We start from the raw sequence: 19,188 nt of genomic DNA, 5'->3' as shown, positions 1-19,188 counted from the left end.
ATTTTTTATCTGGAAATCAGCTATACAGACAAAATGCTTATCTCAAATTTTGATTGGATGTTTGGGGGAATGATGGGCCAGGGGGGGGGAGTTGCCCTCTAGTCACTTTTGACTATTAAAAAGGGCATTAGCCCTTTGAATTTCTAATCAAACTTTTTTGAAGTTTCTACAACAACCCCTTCTATAAAAACCTTATATGTCCCCAGGGCATAGCTTAAAGCCCTTGCCCTGAGGGTTGTGGGCAAGTCTCCTCCTTAAAAAAACATTTTCTCTCTTGAAATAAATTACGCTGAACAAAATGGCTATCTCAAAATTTTGATTGGATGTGTTTGGTTGAATTAGGGGCAAGGGGGGGGGCTAGTTGCACTCCAATCACTTTTGACTATTAAAAAGGGCACTAGCCCTTTGAATTTCCAATTGAATAAGCCTGTTTTGAAGTTTCTACAACAATGTCTTCAACAAAAACCTTATATGCCCCCAGGACATAACTTAAAATCCTTGCCCTGAGGGTTATTTGCCATAATATTTATGGCATTTGTATTATCTGTTTTACTTGGTGCTCCTAAGAAGAGTGTCACTAATTTATCTCTTTGTGCATTCTGATGTATTTTCTTATTTCCATAATGTGTTCAGGCTAAGAAATTTATTTGTTATTGTGGTATCAGTCAATACCAAGGAGTTGAATTCTTGTTTATTGTCTATTTGTAACAAGACAAGCCTATGGTTTACTCTGTTTTTTTTTGTTTTTTTTAATAAATAAAATAAATATTATATGAAAGGATTTAAAAATATGGATATCATCGGGAGGAAAAATGATGGTCTGATTGTTAGAAACATGCTGTAGGGTAAAGGCACTGATGATTCGACAGTGCAATTTTGGAACCACTGTCGAAATTTTCCTTCAAAACGGGATAGCTCTGCTTAGCCGTGACTTAGAGCGCCATCTCTTGGAGCCGTTGTTATATTTCGACGGTGCGAAACATGGACACTATATCCGGTACACCCAGATAAGAAAAGAACATTCAATTTGGTCAGTTTCCTGTTTTCGACAAGAAAGGAGCTCCCGACAATTTTTCAGGTATGTAATGTTCAAACTGTCATTACTTGGTTATTTATTGCAAGAAAAAGTTGGGATAAGCGCCAATGTGTCGAGATACATCTGATCTTCTCTGAAATGTCACCACATTAGCTTTTTCTTGATAAAATTAAATGAAAATGGCAATGGAAATTGCATTGTCGAAACTAGGTTACAAGTGTTGAAAATTCTTGTTTGATGTAGTGGAATACCAGGCGGACTAAAAATGTTCCTTCAGCTACATTCAAGCGTAAATATCGGCTTCTATCAAGGGATTTATTTCTTTGGCGAATATCTTGTAGTAACCTTGTCAAAATTTTGGACAGACAGGAACAGGCCCTGTCAAAATATAGGTGACTTTGTCGAAACTTCACTGAACATGTAAAACAGATGAGAAATAATAGGTGTCGAAATTCCAGGATCCACTGACAAAACCATAGGCACCATAGCTGTCGAATTTATGGGTGCTTTCTGTGCAATAAGAGATTTTGAGGATTATTATTTCTAATAATATTTCAGATAAAAGAACATTTAAACAAAAGGTTTTTTTTTAAACTTTGAAGTTTTACTTACAGACACTGGATTTTTCCATCATCTGAGGAACTGCTGCTTGGCCTCATACCATGCAGGGGCATAAATTGCTATGGGGCAGGGGGGCAGTTGCCCCCCCCCCCAGATTTTTTAGATTATACCCTTATTTATCCTTCATCCAAATAAAAGGTAACTTTTTTGTTGTTTTGAATTTGTAGGTGAAAATGCTCTAATTTTGGAAAATTGGAGTTTTGTACCCTTTCAAGACAAAACTTCAAACTTCTCATCAGACAGTTCGATTCCTAGATGTTTTTCCTACATACTGAAACCCTTCTCAAACCGAAAGTCTTTAAATTAAGACTTCTAGAGTAGAAAAACTTGTTTTTACAAAAACTGTGGAATCATTGGTACCTTTACCCTAGGCCCAATTATAGAGTAATCATTTTATTTTTTAGTGTTTTCTTTTAGTTACTAGATATCCTGGGATTATAAATCTATCTAGGCCCATCACCAGGGGGGGGTATGGGTGCCAATAAAATTACTAGGATTAAGGTAACCAGTACTTGTCTGTCTAAAGTATCTACTATAATCTTTTGCATTAAAACAAGTTCCTTTTTGATAATTTTTACATGCATGAGGCGATTCTGATTGATTTAATATAATCAATCAGATAATATAATAAGATTTAATATAATCAATATAGCCTATAGGTGGTTATCAAAAAGACAAGTATCATCTAGTCTTATGAGAGATTTTATACAGTTCAAATATACCTTTTATGTGTATCTGAACCCATGTATTATGGAATAATTTAATAAATATTCTTGTCTTGCCTTTATTGTTTACTATTTTATGCTCATGTCAGAAATAGGTAGAAGCTAGTCTCTTCTCTATAACCCTCAAGCTAACTTTTATAGCCCATGCTTGCAATTGATTGCTTCAAACAAACTTCCTAGTATTTTTTATAAACTGTTTAGGTATGTCCAATCCCCATCAGAGCCTTGATTGACTTTAAATCAAAACATGACAGTTTTAACTAGAACCTGGTGCTGTGCTGGCAGATGGACCAAATGCCACCAATGAGAGGCCTTGTTGACCACCACTGAAGTGTTGCTACACCATCAGCAGGACATATGAGCTGCTGCTGGTGTTTGGCTGACTAAATTAATTTAGTGGCAATTTTCTATTGCATCAACTGCATAGTTGGAGGTTTTGTTTCTTGTGTGGCTTAATATTTTGAATTACCAGATCAGAAATTAAGCAGGGCATGCACTATCCCCAATTTTTCAAGTATTTCCCCAAAATCTATACATCACCCCCAAAAACAATTTGGCTCCCCAAAAATCACTCAATCACAGTGCCACCCCTAGCAATTTATCCCCAGTGACTTTCCCTGCCAAATATTACTTTGCATACCATAATTCTTCACTACTCTCTTGTTTGTTAATTTTTGCCTCTTTTGTTACTTTGTATAAAAACCAGACAGATGCAAAATGCAATTGCAAATATTGCAATTATACACAGCTCTTCATATGTTTACAAAAAAAGTATTGTCTTTATAAAATGAGTTTAAATCATTTCAAATGCAGTTTCCCAATTGCTATTTCTTACATCATTTGTAGTCAAGAATTTTATTTTCAAATTGAATGGAATTATAGAAAGCACTTACTACTATACAGCTTCAGCCTTAAGTTGGATTTTGAAATTGATAGCCAATAGATTATTTCCACAGCTGAATTGCAAGTTTGCAGAATTTTTTTTTTTTGCTATTTTTAGATAAGGTTTTTTTAATGTTTAATACTCAAATGTTGAATGCCTTATAGATTAAAGAAAATACAATCTTCTTTCTGAAAATTTTTACCCCCCCCCCCTCCAAAAAAACCCTTCTTTTGACACAAAATTCAGCTATAGACTAACCCATGTACATTAGGGATTGCCCAAGTATTGTAAATATTATCTTATATTTTAAAGTGGCATAAAGTAACAAATCAAATAGTAGCCTAGGCTAAGCCTACTACTTTTTTTGTTTTAAAGGCTAAATGTTTCCTCAAAAGAGCCACTCTCATTCAGTGATACCTAATTTCTGAAAGGTAGCTGATGATTGCTGGTCAGTATGCCTATTTGGTAATTTTTTGCAGTTTATATTGACTTATGAATAAAGTAGACATATTACTCAATGCCTTTTTTATGCTCTCTCCAAATATAATAATCATTTTTGTCAGAAATAAATTTTACCCCTGCCCATACATATACCAATTCCAGGTATATATTTGAACATTGGGGGAGGGGGGGGGGTAAATTTTATTTGTGATGTAAATGGGAGGTAAGTTAAAACTTTATCCCCACTCCCCCCCCTCTAATGTGAAAATATATACCCTGAATTGGTATATATAGCCTAGAGTGGGGGTAAAAATAATTTATGACCAATATGATTATTAGGCTATATTTGAAAAGAGCATTAAAAAGGCATCAAGTGGTAGCCTAGGTTACTTTAGGCCTAGGCTATTTGCAAGTCAATAATATGAATTGCAATAAAAATACCCAATATTTATTCAATGGCAGTTGAATAGGCAGTAAATTATTCATTAGACTATTCATATTATTGACTTATGAATAAAGTAAACATACCACTTGCTGCCTTTTTTGAGCTCTTTCCAAATATAAGGGTGAGCAATGTTTGACTAATAAAGTCATTGGTTCTTCATAGACTACTCGAAGCAACAAATAGGTTATTGTCATTTATTCTTAGGCTATATAAAAAGTACTATAAAATCAAACAAAAGATAATATTGTGTTTCCTTTACACATGGAGAATGATATTAAGTCTTCTGTATGACTTTTTAACCATCAAATTATTATAGAGAAGTATGAATAAAGTTATATGGAAGACTTTTTGGTTCATTCCCAACATAAATGATTATTATATTTACAAAGAGCATAAAAAAGGCATTGAGTGGTATGTTTACTTTATTCATAAGTCAATAATATGAATAACGAAAAAATTACCAAATAGGTTACTTAAGAAGCTGGTTTATCTTAGCAGGCTAGGCGGTATTTATTTAGCCTTGTGACACCTGATAAGGAGACATGTTAAGAAAACAATTCTTACTTTAAAATATGTATAATGATCCTAGTTCTATATTATCCAACGGGAGAACCTTTATCATCAAGTCTTTCCTCTAAATCCTCAAAAGAGAAAAAGTTTCCAAATATCACCACGTTTTTAATTCAATGCTTAAGTCTTTTGAAATTGCCGCTGTAAACTGCTGCCAAATAAGTTGTTTTATAAGCTGCGTTCGTTTTCGTCGTTCTATGGAAATCAAATCCTCGGTTTTACAATTAAGCCGTTCGTTTTCGCCGTTCTATGAAATGTTTTGCTTATAAGCCGTTCTTTGAAATGCCGTTCTTCGTTCTTAGTACTGTCGTTCTTTGAAGGACGAACTGAGCCTCATACTCCGTTCAACAACTTTAGTTTTACTTTTGGGCGCCAAGTTAAAAAAAAAAACATGACAGAAAACAAGTTTATTCATTTATTTAATTTTGTAGATTTTGTGGCTGGGGTCTTTAATTTATAAAATGGTACTGATTTGTTTTTCGTATATGTTTTTCGTTAAGTTGACCCTCTTCTGATTTCTAAGTGTTAAAAGTGTGCTTGCTTGACAAGCCTCTTTTCTAACCTATTGAAATTTTGACAAGAGAAAATTTTATAGGAATTTTCAGTTTTTCATTTTCTTTCTCTCTGGTTTTAGTTCTTAAAATGCAGCTCCTATTAATTTATTAAAATTTCAAGCCACATTAATAATTTCTTTTCAAAATTCATGAAATGAATTTGAAGATCCTAAAAAACTAATAATTTAGGACTGAGCAAAGTTGTGAAGCTGAAAACAGGCTTTTTGTACTTTGCTTAAGAAAAAGACCTGTTTTGTACTATTCCTCTTTTATAACACAAAAATCTTTAAAGGTCAGCAAAAGTCACTGCCCTATAGAGGGAAAAAGAGTGGAGATAGATACTTGAAAACAACTTACCGGAGCATACTTTAGCATATAGACCCATCCCGTAAAGTTTTATTTTCTAACCTAACCCCTGTTTAAAATAGGAAAAAAGTAACTGAACTAGACTTTTACCAAAAATTTCCATTTTCATTGTGTCCAATAGACCTTGTGTAATAAAAAAAACTGAATAACTGCCTTCTTAAAAAAAATCGATGGACAAGGGAATAAAATACGTCCAGACTTACTTTTACTATCTCTAAGTCACCATTAATAAGTGTAAATCATATCTCTGATCTTCCTGAAATAAAAACATCTTCTGCCACAGCTTTCAGCAGGAGCTCATTGTTAGAGTCCCTTTCCTTTAGTAACTCCATTTCTTGTTTTTCTACATTTGAAAGTATAATTTCCCTTTTTGTTGTGCTGGCTGATTGAAATTTCATATGGGGCTTTGAAATCTTATCTGGACAAGAAAAGCTCTTATAAGCCGTTTTTTTCAGTTAAAACGTTCTTAGAACGGCGAAATAAAACGCAATTTAAGAGTAAAACCAAGAAAATATTCTTAGTACTAAGAACGACGAACGGTGAAAACGAACGCAGCTATAGATAGCGTTTAGCACGAGTTTAGCATATGTGTCAAAAAACGTGTTTAAAGAAATGTTATTTTTAAATTGAAATTATAGAGAGTCTATGCATATTTTGTCACCTAACCTAGCCATATCTATTAATATTTGTATTTACACCATTTCTATTTGCCAATTGCAACTGCTATTTAAAAAAAAAATATTAAAAATACCAGCATGAACGCTAACTATAAAATAACTTATTAGGCGGCAATAGTCACCTTCTTAAAAAACCTTATATGCCCCCAGGACATAACTTAAAACCTATGCCCTGAGGGTTGCAGGGGAGTGTCCTCCTCAGAAACATATTTTCTATCTGGAAATCAACTAGCTTATTCTGAACAAAATGGCTATCTCAAAATTTTGATTGGGTGTGTTTTAAAGAATGGTGGGCGGGGGGGGGGCGAGTTGCCCTCTAATCACTTTTGACTATTAAAAAGGGCACGAGCCCTTTGAATTTCCAATCACATGAGCCTGTTTCGAAGTTTCTACAACAATACCTTCTATAAAAACATTATATGCCTCCAGGACATAACTTAAAACCTTTGCCCCGAGGGTTGCAGGGGAGTGTCCTCCTCAAAAACATATTTTCTATCTGGAAATCAACTAGCTTATTCTGAACAAAATGGCTTTCTCACAATTTTGATTGGATGTGTTTGGGAGAATGATAGGAGTGGGGGGTCTAGTTACCCTCCAATCACTTTTTACTATTAAAAAGGGCACTAGCCCTTTGAATTTCCAATCAAATGAGCACGTTTTGAAGTTTCTACAACAACACCTTCTATAAAAACCTTATATGCCCCCAGGACATAACTTAAAACCCTTGCCCCAAGGGTTTTGGGGGAGTGTTCTTCTCAAAGATATATTTTTTATCTGGAAATCAGCTACAGAGACAAAATGCCTATCTCAAATTTTGATTGGATGTTTGGGGGATAGATGGGCGTGGGGGGGGGAGTTGCCCTCCAATCACTTTTGACTATTAAAAAGGGCATTAGCCCTTTGAATTTCTAATCAAACGAGGCTTTTTTGAAGTTTCTACAACAACCCCTTCTATAAAAACCTTATATACCCCCAGGGCATAGCTTAAAACCCTTCCCTGAGGGTTGTGGACAAGTCTCCTCCTCAAAAACACATTTTCTCTCTTGAAATAAATTACGCTGAACAAAATGGCTATCTCAAAATTTTGATTGGATGTGTTTGGGTGAATTAGGGGCAAGGGGGGGGGCTAGTTGCACTCCAATCACTTTTGACTATTGAAAAGGGCACTAGCCCTTTGAATTTCCAATTGAATAAGCCTGTTTTGAAGTTTCTACAACAATGCCTTCAACAAAAACCTTATATGCCCCCAGGACATAACTTAAAACCCTTGCCCTGAGGGTTGTGGGGGAGTCTCCTCCTCAAAAACATATTTTCTATCAGGAAATCAACTACACTGAACAAAATGGCTATCTCAAAATTTTGATTGGATGTGTTTGGGGGAATGAGGGGCGTGGGGGGGGGGCTGGTTGCCCTCCAATCACTTTCAACTATTAAAAAGGGCATCGGCCCTTTGAATTTCCAATTGAATGAGCCTGTCTGAAGTTTCTATGGCAACTCTTTTGATACAAAGTGCCCAGGTATGGAGAAAAATACATTGTGCCTACATTGTTCTTTACTGAGACAGCACTAGTGTGCTGACTATGATATATGGATCATTTTTCAGTTTCCACTGTCATTTGGGAAAATTGGCTCACCCTTTGCCCCCCCCCCCTCCCCCAGGATTTTGACAATATTACACCATTGAGTCTCAACCAAAATATTTGCATAGCTTTTTATTTTTTTTTTCACTGGCTGTTATTTTCCTCATTTGCATCTTCTTTGTAATTTTTTTTTGTTTTATTAACATGCTTCCTTTAGAATTCATCTACCACTAAAATTTTAAAAGTCAATGAAAGCACACAATTTCTTAATAGGCTAGCCTATCATTCCAACATTAGACCTTCACCTGACTTGAGCTACAGATGTATTTTGGAAAGTTTCAATAGTGTGGCAGAATAATCTTTGGTACAACTGAATGATAGCAGCTCTTCTGAAGGAAATGCAATAAAAAAAAAAGAGCGCCATAGTAATATTTGATTCCTTATTTTATGCTAGACAATTACATAATGTAATAGTCATATTTGTGACAATACATCAACCCAGTCCTCTACCCTGATGGTTCAATATATAGTCCTAAATTATTTTAATTTTGTGAAAGACTAAAAGCAAATAACAGGTAGCTGCTTTCTGGACTTGATAAGATCCAGTTTTGCCTTAGTGCTTACAATAACCTAGAACTGTTGACAAAATATCATTAAAATTGTACCAGAACAGGGTTTTAAGAAAGGTTGGACAGGGTTTGCTTCTTCTCTTATTTTCTACTCTCTATTTTTCATGAGTAGGTGTTTTTACATGTTATATGCTGCAATGATCAATAATTTAACATTTAAATGTCTTGTTATGTCTTTTGCAGGCTGCCGAGTCTTTGCAGAGGAATTGTGATTGACATTGACCTTTTGTGGTGGAAATATATCAAATATACCTACATCTATCCATAATCATAATATTTATGGCATTTGTATGATCTGTTTTACTTGGTGCTCCTAAGAAGTGTCACTAATTTGTCTCTTCATGCATTCTGATGTATTTTCTTATTTCCATAATGTGTTCAGCCTAAGAAATTTATTTGTTATTGTGGTATCAGTCAATACCAAGGAGTTGAATTCTTGTTTATTGTCTATTTGTAACAAGACAAGCCTATGGTTTACTCTGTTTTTTTTTTTTTTTTTTTAATAAATAAAATAAATATTATCTGAAAGGATTTAAAAATATGGATAGCAACGGGAGGAAACATGATGGTCTGATTGTTAGAAACATGCTGTAGGGTAAAGGCATCGATGATTCGACAGTGCAATTCTGGAACCAGTGTCAAAATTTTCCTTCAAAATGGGATAGCTTTGCTTAGCCGTGACTTAGAGCGCCATCTCTTGGAGCCGTCATTATATTTTGACGGTGCGAAACGTGGACACTATATCCAGTACACCCAGATAAGAAAAGAACATTCAATTTGGTCAGTTTCCTGTTTTCGACAAGAAAGGAGCTCCTGACAATTTTTCAGGTATGTAATGTTCAAACTGTCATTACTTGGTTATTTATTGCAAGAAAAAGTTGGGATAAGCGCCAATGTGTCGAGATACATCTGATCTTCTCTGAAATGTAGTCACATTAGCTTTTTCTTGATAAAATTAAATGAAAATGGCGATGGAAATTGCATTGTCAAAACTAGGTTCCAAGTGTCAAAAATTCTTGTTCGATGTAGTGGAACTTCAGGCGGACTAAAAATGTTCCTTCAGCCGCATTCAAGCGTAAATATTGGCTTTTATCAAGGGATTTATTTCTTTGGCGAATATCTTGTAGTAACCTTGTCGAAATTTTGGACAGACAGCAATAGGCCCTGTCAAAATATAGGTAACTTTGTCAAAACTTCACTGAACATACAAAACAGATGAGAAATAATAGGTGTCAAAATTCCAGGATCCACTGACGAAACCATAGACACCATAGCTGTCAAATTTATGGGTGTTTTCCGTGCAACGAGAGATTTTGATGATTATTATTTCTAATGATATTTCAGATGAAAGAACATTTAAACAAAAGGTTTTCTTTAAACTTTGAAGTTTTACTTACAGACACTGGATTTTTCCATCATCGGTGGAAGTGCTGCTTAGCCTCATACCATGCAGGGGCATAAATTGGTTTGGGGCAGGGGGGCAGTTGCCCCCCCAGACCTGATTTTGCCCCCCCCCCCAGATTTTTTACATTATACCCTTATTTATCCTTCATCCAAATAAAAAATACAAATTTTATCAAATATAAAATCTTATATGAAATGATGCGTAGGCCTATGTTTTGAATGAAACTAAGAATCTGCATATGAAAATAAAATCCACTAAATCAAATAAACTTCTTAAATTTCTTGAAATCCACTCCCGTTTTCCTAGACCCTATCCCTTCCAAAATGCTAGTGAAACAATTTTGTTATACTAAATTTGTTATACTAAATACTATTTGTATTTAATAATGTATATTAAAATTTGTTGTACCGATTTTGTACCAAATACTACATACTTGAAACAATTTTTAGTTTTATTACTTCTACTTTTTGCATAGTCTTTTATACTTTTATACATTAAATGAAGTTGAAGAAAAACAAAGAAACAAGAATATACGTGTCAAATACACCAGGTTCTCCCACAAGTATTCCCCAAGTATTTAGACAGGTGTCAAATTGGGTTCCAACTTGCGTCGAAAACAAGTAACCTTTTTGTTGTGTCAAATTTGTAGGTGAAAATGCTCTAAATTCGGAAAATTGGAGTTTTGTACTCTTTCCAGACAAAACTTCAAACTTCTCATCAAACAGTTAGATTCCTAGATGTTTTTCCTACATACTGAAACCCCTTTTCAAACCGAAAGTCTTTAAATTAAGACTTCTAGGGTGAGAAAAACTGGTTTTTTACAAAAACTGTTGAATCATTGGTTTGACACCTAATACAGGTGTCGAATTGGGTTTCAACTTGCATCGAAAACAGGTAACTTTTTTGTTGTTTCGAATTTGTAGGTGAAAATGCTCTAATTTCGGAAAATTTGAGTTTTGTACCCTTTCCAGATAAAACTTCAAACTTCTCATCAAACAGTTAGATTCCTAGATGTTTTTCCTACATACTGAAACCCTTTTCAAACCGAAAGTCTTTAAATTAAGACTTCTAGAGTAGAAAAACTTGTTTTTACAAAAACTGTGGAATCATTGGTACCTTTACCCTAGGCCCAATTATAGAGTAATCATTTTATTTTTTAGTGTTTTCTTTTAGTTACTAGATACTCTGGGATTATAAATCTATCTAGGACCATCACCAGGGGGGGTATGGTTGCAAATACAATTATTAGGATTAAGATCCCCAGTACTTGTCTGTCTAAAGTATCTATTACAATCTTTTGCATCAAAACAAGTTCCTTTTTGATAATTTTTACATGGATGAGGAGATTCTGATTGATTTAATATATAGGTGCATATCAAAAAGACAAGTATTATCTAGTCTTATGAGAGATTTTATACAGTACAAATATACCTTTGAAGTGTATCTGAACCCATATATTATGGAATAATTTAATAAATATTCTTGTCTTGCCTTTATTGTTTACTATTTTATGCTCATGTCAGAAATAGGTAGAAGCTCGTCTCTTCTCTATAACCCTCAAGCTAACTTTTATAGCCCATGATTGCAATTGATTGCTTCAAACAAACTTCCTAGTATTTTTTATAAACTGTTTAGGTATGTCCAATCCTGATCAGAGCCTTGATTGACTATAAATCAAAACATGACAAGTTTTAACTGGACCCAGGTGCTGTGCTGGCAGATTGACCAAATGCCACCAATGAGAGGCCTTGTTGACCACCACTGAAGTGTTGCTACACAGTCAGCAGGACACAGGAGCTGCTGTTGGCGTTTGGCTGACTAAATTAATCTAGTGGCAATTTTCTATTGCATCAACTTCAAAGTTGGAGGTTTTGTTTCTTGTGTGGTTTAATATTTTGAATTTCCAGATCAGAAATTAAGCAGGGCGTGCACTATCCCCAATTTTTCAAGTATTTCCCCAAAATCTATATATCACCCCCAAAAAAAATTTGGCTCCCCAAAAATCACTCAATCACAGTGCCACCCCTAGCAATTTATCCCCAGTGACTTTCCCTGCCAAATATTACTTTGCATACCATAATTCTTCACTACTCTCTTGTTTGTTAATTTTTGCCTCTTTTGTTACTTTGCATAAAAACCAGACAGATGCAATATGCTATTGCAAATATTGCAATATACACAGTTCTTCATATGTTGACAAAAAAGTGTTGTCTTTATGAAATGAGTTTAAATCATTTCAAATGCAGTTTCCCAATTGCTATTTCTTACATCATTTGTAGTCAAGAATTTTATTTTCAAGTTGAATCGAATTATAGAATGCATTCACTACTATACAGCTTCAGCCTTCAGTTGGATTTTGAAATTGATAGCCAATAGATTATTTCTACAGCTGAATTGCAAGTTTGCATAATTTTTTTTTTGCTATTTTAAGATAAGGTTTTTTAATGTTTAATAATCAAATGTTGAATGCCTTATAGATTAAAGAAAATACAATCTTCTTTCTGAAAATTTTCACCCCCCCCTCCAAAAAAACCCTTCTTTTGACACAAAATTCAGCTATAGACTAACCCATGTACATTAGGGATTGCCCAAGTATTGTAAATATTATCTTATATTTTAAAGTGGCATAAAGCAACAAATCAAATAGTAGCCTAGGCTAAGCCTACTACTTTTTTTGTTTTAAAGGCTAAAAGTTTCCTCAAAAACAGCCACTCTCATTCAGTGATACCTAATTTCTGAAAGGTAGCTGATGATTGCTGGTCAGTATGCCTATTTGGTAATTTTTTGCAGTTTATATTGACTTATGAATAAAGTAGACATATTACTCAATGCCTTTTTTATGCTCTCTCCAAATATGATAATCATTTTTGTCAGAAATAAATTTACCCCTGCCCCTATATATACCAATTCCAGGTATATATTTGAACATTGGGGGAGGGGGGTAAATTTTTTTTGTGATGTAAATGGGAGGTAAGTTAAAACTTTATCCCCACTCCCCCTCTAATGTGAAAATATATACCCTGAATTGGTATATATAGCCTAGGGTGGGGGTAAAAATAATTTCTGACCAATATGATTATTAGGCTATATTTGGAAAGAGCATTAAAAAGGCATCAAGTGGTAGCCTAGGTTACTTTAGGCCTAGGCTATTTGCAAGTCAATAATATGAATTGCAATAAAAATACCCAATATTTATTCAATGGCAGTTGAATAGGCAGTAAATTATTCAGTAAATAGCTCATGATTGCTGGTCAGTATGCCTATTTGGTAATTTTTTGCAGTTTATATTGACTTATGAATAAAGTAGACATATTACTCAATGCCTTTTTTATGCTCTCTCCAAATATGATAATCATTTTTGTCAAAAATAAATTTTACCCCTGCCCCTATATATACCAATTCCAGGTATATATTTGAACATTGGGGGGGGGGTAAATTTTATTTGTGATGTAAATGGGAGGTAAGTTAAAACTTTATCCCCACTCCCCCCCCCCTAATTTGAAAATATATACCCTGAATTGGTATATATAGCCTAGGGTGGGGGTAAAAATAATTTCTGACCAATATGATTATTAAGCTATATTTGGAAAGAGCATTAAAAAGGCATCAAGTGGTAGCCTAGGTTACTTTAGGCCTAGGCTATTTGCAAGTCAATAATATGAATTGCAAAAAAAAGGGTGAGCAACATTTGACTATTAAAGTCATTGGTTCTTTATACTCTAAGCAACAAATATTGTCATTACTCTTATATAGAAAGCACTATAAAGTCAAACAAAAGACAATATTGTGTTTCTTTTAAACATGGAGATTGATATAAAGTCTACTGTATGACTTTTTAAATATTAAATTATTATAGAGGAGTATGAATAAAGTTAAACAGAAGACGTTTTAGTTGTCTTATTTAATATATGATCCCCACTAACATGTCATACAGAAGAAATTATATTACCTGACATAAACATAGGGTAAGACACCCAGTAGTCAGACACTTTAATCACTTTGAAAACTTTTTGATATTTAAACTACTCTAATTACTCTATTATACCACCTAGAAACTTAATTTTTGTATCAAAAAATTTCTGAAGAATTTCTGAACAAGTAGGTTACTAATTCAAATAGTTTCACTTGTACAGCGCCTCTTATTTTTGAATTTACTAACAAGTGACAATTCTGCCTAAACTCGGACATACAAACAACTCATTGGAAATAGTGATTAAAATAGTATAAAAGATTATGTCAGAGAATAGGCAGGTAGCCGACTACTGGGTGTCTTACCCTAGCCTAGTAGAGAAAACATCAAAAAGACATACAGATGACAATTTAATATATTATTCTACTATAAAGCATTATGAACAAAGTCATACAGATGACTTTTTATAACTTATACTACTATAGATCAAACATAAATAAAGTCTTACAGATGACTTTTATACCTCATAATATTATTGAGCAAACATGGATAAAGTCTTACATATGACTTTTTGGGTTTAAATATTTTTTACTTAGAGCAGCATAAATAAAGTCATTCAGATGACGTTTTAATACATCACTGTACTATAAGACATTATGAATAAAGTCAAACATATGACTTTTTATACCTCATACTATTATAGGCTAGAGCAAAAGTCAAACAACAGATCACTTATCAGTTCTTCCAAAACGACAGCGTTGCGAGTTATAAGAAACAGATGTGATTGGTCGAATCAGTTCTTTTCGACCTGAGAAGTGCGACCAGCCATACTATTGTAACCTAAAGAGCGTGACAAGCCTAGAATTTTGACATCTATGTCAAAATGGCAGAACAACTTAAGAATTACATTCCAAGAGCTGATTCAGATTAGGAAGATGTTTTTACAGCACTGGCTCAGTTAGATGCACTAATTTATAACCAGTGGCATAGCTACAGTATTTTTATTGGGGTGCAAGAGGGGGTGCTATTAAAGTAGAGGCTTATTCAAGTGGTATAGAAAAAAAGTAACTATTTAACAAACACGCTACTCGGAGAATTTATAAACATTGCACAATAAATTATAAAAATCAAACTCACATTAAACAATGATAAAAATAAGTGCCGGTACTTAATTTTTACTAAAATTGTCAGCAATGAGCTTCTGCAGACGACAGTAGTACAGTGTAAGCAAGTTTTCGGGTGGGTGAAGTTAAATATCGTACACATTCAGCTTTTCAGCCAGATTCTTCACTAGTGCTGCAGTGCATATCCCCCCACTTCTCCTATCCTCCATGCTCATCACAGGATGCTCAATCTGATTCTTGAACCAAGCTCTATTCTAATGGCCAGTAACTATCTAAAAAACACGCCACTCGGAGAATTTGTAAACATTACACAATATATTATAAATATTAAACTCACATTAAACAATGATAAAAATAATTGCTGGTGCTTGGTTTTTACTAAAATTGTCAGCAATGAGTTTCTGCAGACGACAGTAGTACAGCGTAAGCAAGTTTTCGGGAGGGCGAAGTTAAATATCATACACATTCAGCTTTTCAGCCAGATTCACCACTAATGCTGCAGTACATATCCCCCCCATACCCACCACAGGATGCTCAATCTCATTCTTGAACCAAGCTCTATTCTAATAGCCCCGGATATTACGCTATTCATTTGATCGTAATTTTATATGGATTTTGTCTCTGTAAGATTTAACTTGTTGCACTAAACTTTTAACACACGTGTTTTATTGACATATTATTTATGACTTTTTATTAAATTTATATGTTTGTTGGTTCACCGATTTATATTAACAAATAGTATTGATATCAGCGGGCCATATAAAGCCGAAAATAATCACCGGCCGCGTAAAAGTGCTGTATAAGATGCATAATAAGTCAAAGTATTATCACATAAAGTGTAACGTTATATAGTGACATAAACCTCTCATTTGAATAGTGACCATATTCAAATTTGAAAGCATTGACAAAATTTAAAGTTATAATTTTATAACTTATCCGTTGGGCATTGTTTGACAAAGAATATCCAGAAAATCTGAACAAATCATGGTATCATTGTGGCAGAATTCTTAAATTAATTAAAAATTGCCAGGGATGCAAATGGGAAGGGAAATTGAATTGTAGAGTTTGGAAATTACCTTTCGCTTTGCATCTCTGTTAAAAAAAAATGAATTTTACAAAAGTAATGCAAAAGTTTTTTTTGTATAAATCAAGGTAGGGGGGTTACATTTTTGGAGGGGGGTTACACTGAATATCGTTTTTATGTGTATAGTTCTTTTCACAAGCAAATTTTGGTTTCCTTGCGCTGCATGATAAAACTGAGAACAATAGAAACTGAGAATGGGTTGGTGCCGCTTATACGTACACACAAACTTTCTAAATTGAGAGAAAAATATACCTTTTTTGCTTAAATTCACTTTATTCTATTATCAACAGACATTTAGTGCATAATCCCGATACTGAGATAAATGTCCCACAAGTAGCAATGGCGTTGTGTGAAATGCGACTAATTCCAGTCATAATCCTTAGCACATTTATGTCATTTCTTTTTGGAGCTGGTTAAAAGAAATATTTTGGAAAGCAAAAATAGTAAAAAGTCAGCATAGTATTGCATATAGAGGCACTCCTTCATTTGTTGGTTAGTATACTGATTCAAAACGTAAGGAACAGGACGTTGATTAGGCGTTTCAATGACAAATAAGAGAATCGGATTGATTGGATTGGAGTAACTTTGATCTACAAAATGCTTCGTTTTATTTAAATATATATTTTGAGTGGCTTGTTTTTACTGTCTTACCTAAGAGAGTTTCCGAGAGAGTTATCTCTGTGCATTCCCATTGATTGCCAGTAATCCGTGCATTTCTACTGGCTTCTCATAATCCAGTGTTCATAAAAAACATTTTCCTGGGCTAACCGTATAAAAATAAATGATATGAGATTGACCCTGTTTCTTTCAACCCAGTTTTTTGTTTTAGTTTTCTAAGTAACGCAGAATGTAGATATTGCTTTAGGAGGTGAAAATTAGTATTTTGCTTCGATGGGAATAACTTTGCTTTACGAAGCACTTTTTCTTTATCCAAATATTTAGTTTTAATGGCTCTTCTTTGCTGTTTACATGAGAAATTTTCTGAGAGAGTTATCCCTGTGCATTTCCATTGACTGCTATCAATCCATACATCCCTACTGGCTTCTGATAATCCTGTGTTCAGGAAAACCAATTTTCTAGGCTAAGCATCAAAGAAAATTTAGCTTATATGAGATTGACCCTGCTTCTTTCAGATATACTTTAATAGCAGAAGAAACCAAAAAAAAAGTACTTCAGAATTCCCAGTTGGAGCTTATGGAAAATATCAGCTGGAGAATCGCAATTTGAAAAATGGTGATACCAATTTAGATACCATAGGTGATTTCAAGCTTCAAGACCTATAGACACTACCCTTATTTTATAGTAATTAAATGTTTTCATCTCTTTTGTTTGCTCATTTGTTTAAGTGCAAAAAATGGACAAACATCACTGTTTCTTTGTTTTTGAAATTGTGCTATAAAACAGGTCCAACAAGCCAGCTTTTTAATTTAATTTTGCAATTTTACTGTTTACAGAGGGAAATTGGAAAATACACTACTTCTGTGATTTTTAATTCTTGATGTTAGCATTCTGATAATTCTTCAGGATTATGCATATAGATCCAATGTAATTATGAGTCAAATATGAAATGCTTTAGAAAAACGGAGCTTTATTAACATTACTAGACTTTTTCCCAAGCTCACAACTGAAGCAGAAAACCATGACATGTCTCTGAAATTTTAAGACTTATGTATTGTATTTTGGCACCTTAAATGACAAATACCTCTGCTCTAATTTCCGATTTATGTTGACGAAGGTTACAGCTTGATTATTGATTATATTAAGAACACGAGTAGAAAAAACATACAGAAAACACGACATGAAAAGTTTTACGAAGCTTAGGGGCCACAAATTTTAAATATTTCAAATAATTGAACTGGTAAAAAAAATAATAATAAAACTTCCTAAACCAGGTCTTCAGAGTATTTTATGTTAATTTTTCACTTAAAAAAAGAACTACGAATCCTTTGGTATGGTACTTAAGGCTGCTCATAGTTACAACTCTAAGATACTCGGAGCTTTAAGCATAATAATTAAAAGCATTATACTTTGTTCTAATGACTAGTATTGGGTTTTACACTAATTGAATATGAAAAATGCACCCATTGCACATGTCTAAACAACAAAGAAAAAGTATGGCATTGCAGGAATAATAGATATATTACACTTTTGAACTTATAATGTCATTGCTATTTATAACTTAAACTTCAGTACTTAGGGTATGGTAGTTGAGGCTGCTTGAAGTCACACATCTAAGGTACTCGTTTTATTACTACTACTACTACTACTACTACTACTACTAACAACTCATGGCAGCACCAAGCCATCTGAGGCCAACACAGCTACGCACGCTCCTCCTACACCCAATTCTATTCAAAACCCCCCTTATTTAAACCTCTCACGAAGTTCCCATTTCCTTCAAATCTTTCTTTATGACGTCCTCCCCCACCAGACGGGGAGGACCTGCTTTCCGTTTAGCCCTAGATGGTTGGCCGAAAAGAACAATCTTCAGCAATCTGTCATCCTTCATCCGCACAACCTGCCCTAACCACATCAACCTTTCTTTCATTATAGACCTAGAGAGCGGTATTGAACTACATTTTTCGTATAGCCTATTTTTTGAAAAACGGTCAGTCAGCCAGATACCCAGAACAATCCTTATGCAATTTCTCTGAAAAACATCTATCAATTCGTCATCCGCCTTTCGGAGTGTCCATGCTTCAGAGCCATATTTGACCACTGTCATCACTGTAGCTTCTAAGATTCTAATCTTGGTTTGCAGACTTATCTTCCTATTCTTCCAAACTTTTTTTAACTGTGAAAAAACACCCTGAGCCTTGGCTATTCTATTTTTAACATCTTCACTGCTCCCACCATCTTTACTAATAATACTACCAAGGTAAGTGAAGCTGCCAACCAGATCAATTTTTCATTATCCAACTTCACTTTTTCATCTTCACTTATTCCTAACCTTAGTGACTGAGTCTTCTTAACATTAATTTTCAAACCTATTCTATCACCCTGTACTCGCAATACCTCTAAAAGCTCATTCATATTGTTCACACTTTCATCTAGGATGATTAAATCAACAGTTTAATCTAAGTCCAGGATATTTTTACCTCCCCATTTGAATCCGTGCTCTCCCATTGCCTTTCCTGT

At 34.1% G+C, this 19,188-nt stretch overlaps 1 long non-coding RNA gene across 2 annotated transcripts in view; it reads right to left on the bottom strand.

Moving 5' to 3' along the window:
- The window catches only part of LOC148954119 (uncharacterized), a 91,220-nt gene that overhangs the window by 63,382 nt on the left and 8,650 nt on the right, over positions 1–19,188 (bottom strand). For both annotated transcript variants that reach the window (XR_016141483.1, XR_016141482.1), the window contains one exon: positions 14,531–15,238. This is a non-coding gene — a long non-coding RNA (uncharacterized LOC148954119). The remainder of the gene's footprint in view (positions 1–14,530; positions 15,239–19,188) is intronic.

The sequence above is a fragment of the Artemia sp. Qi Xiang Cuo genome, chromosome 3, assembly GCF_049724085.1.
Source record: "Artemia sp. Qi Xiang Cuo chromosome 3, ASM4972408v1, whole genome shotgun sequence".
In the NCBI taxonomy this organism is placed as follows: Eukaryota; Metazoa; Arthropoda; class Branchiopoda; order Anostraca; family Artemiidae; genus Artemia; species Artemia sp. Qi Xiang Cuo.
This window is presented reverse-complemented; position numbering and strand designations above follow the sequence as displayed.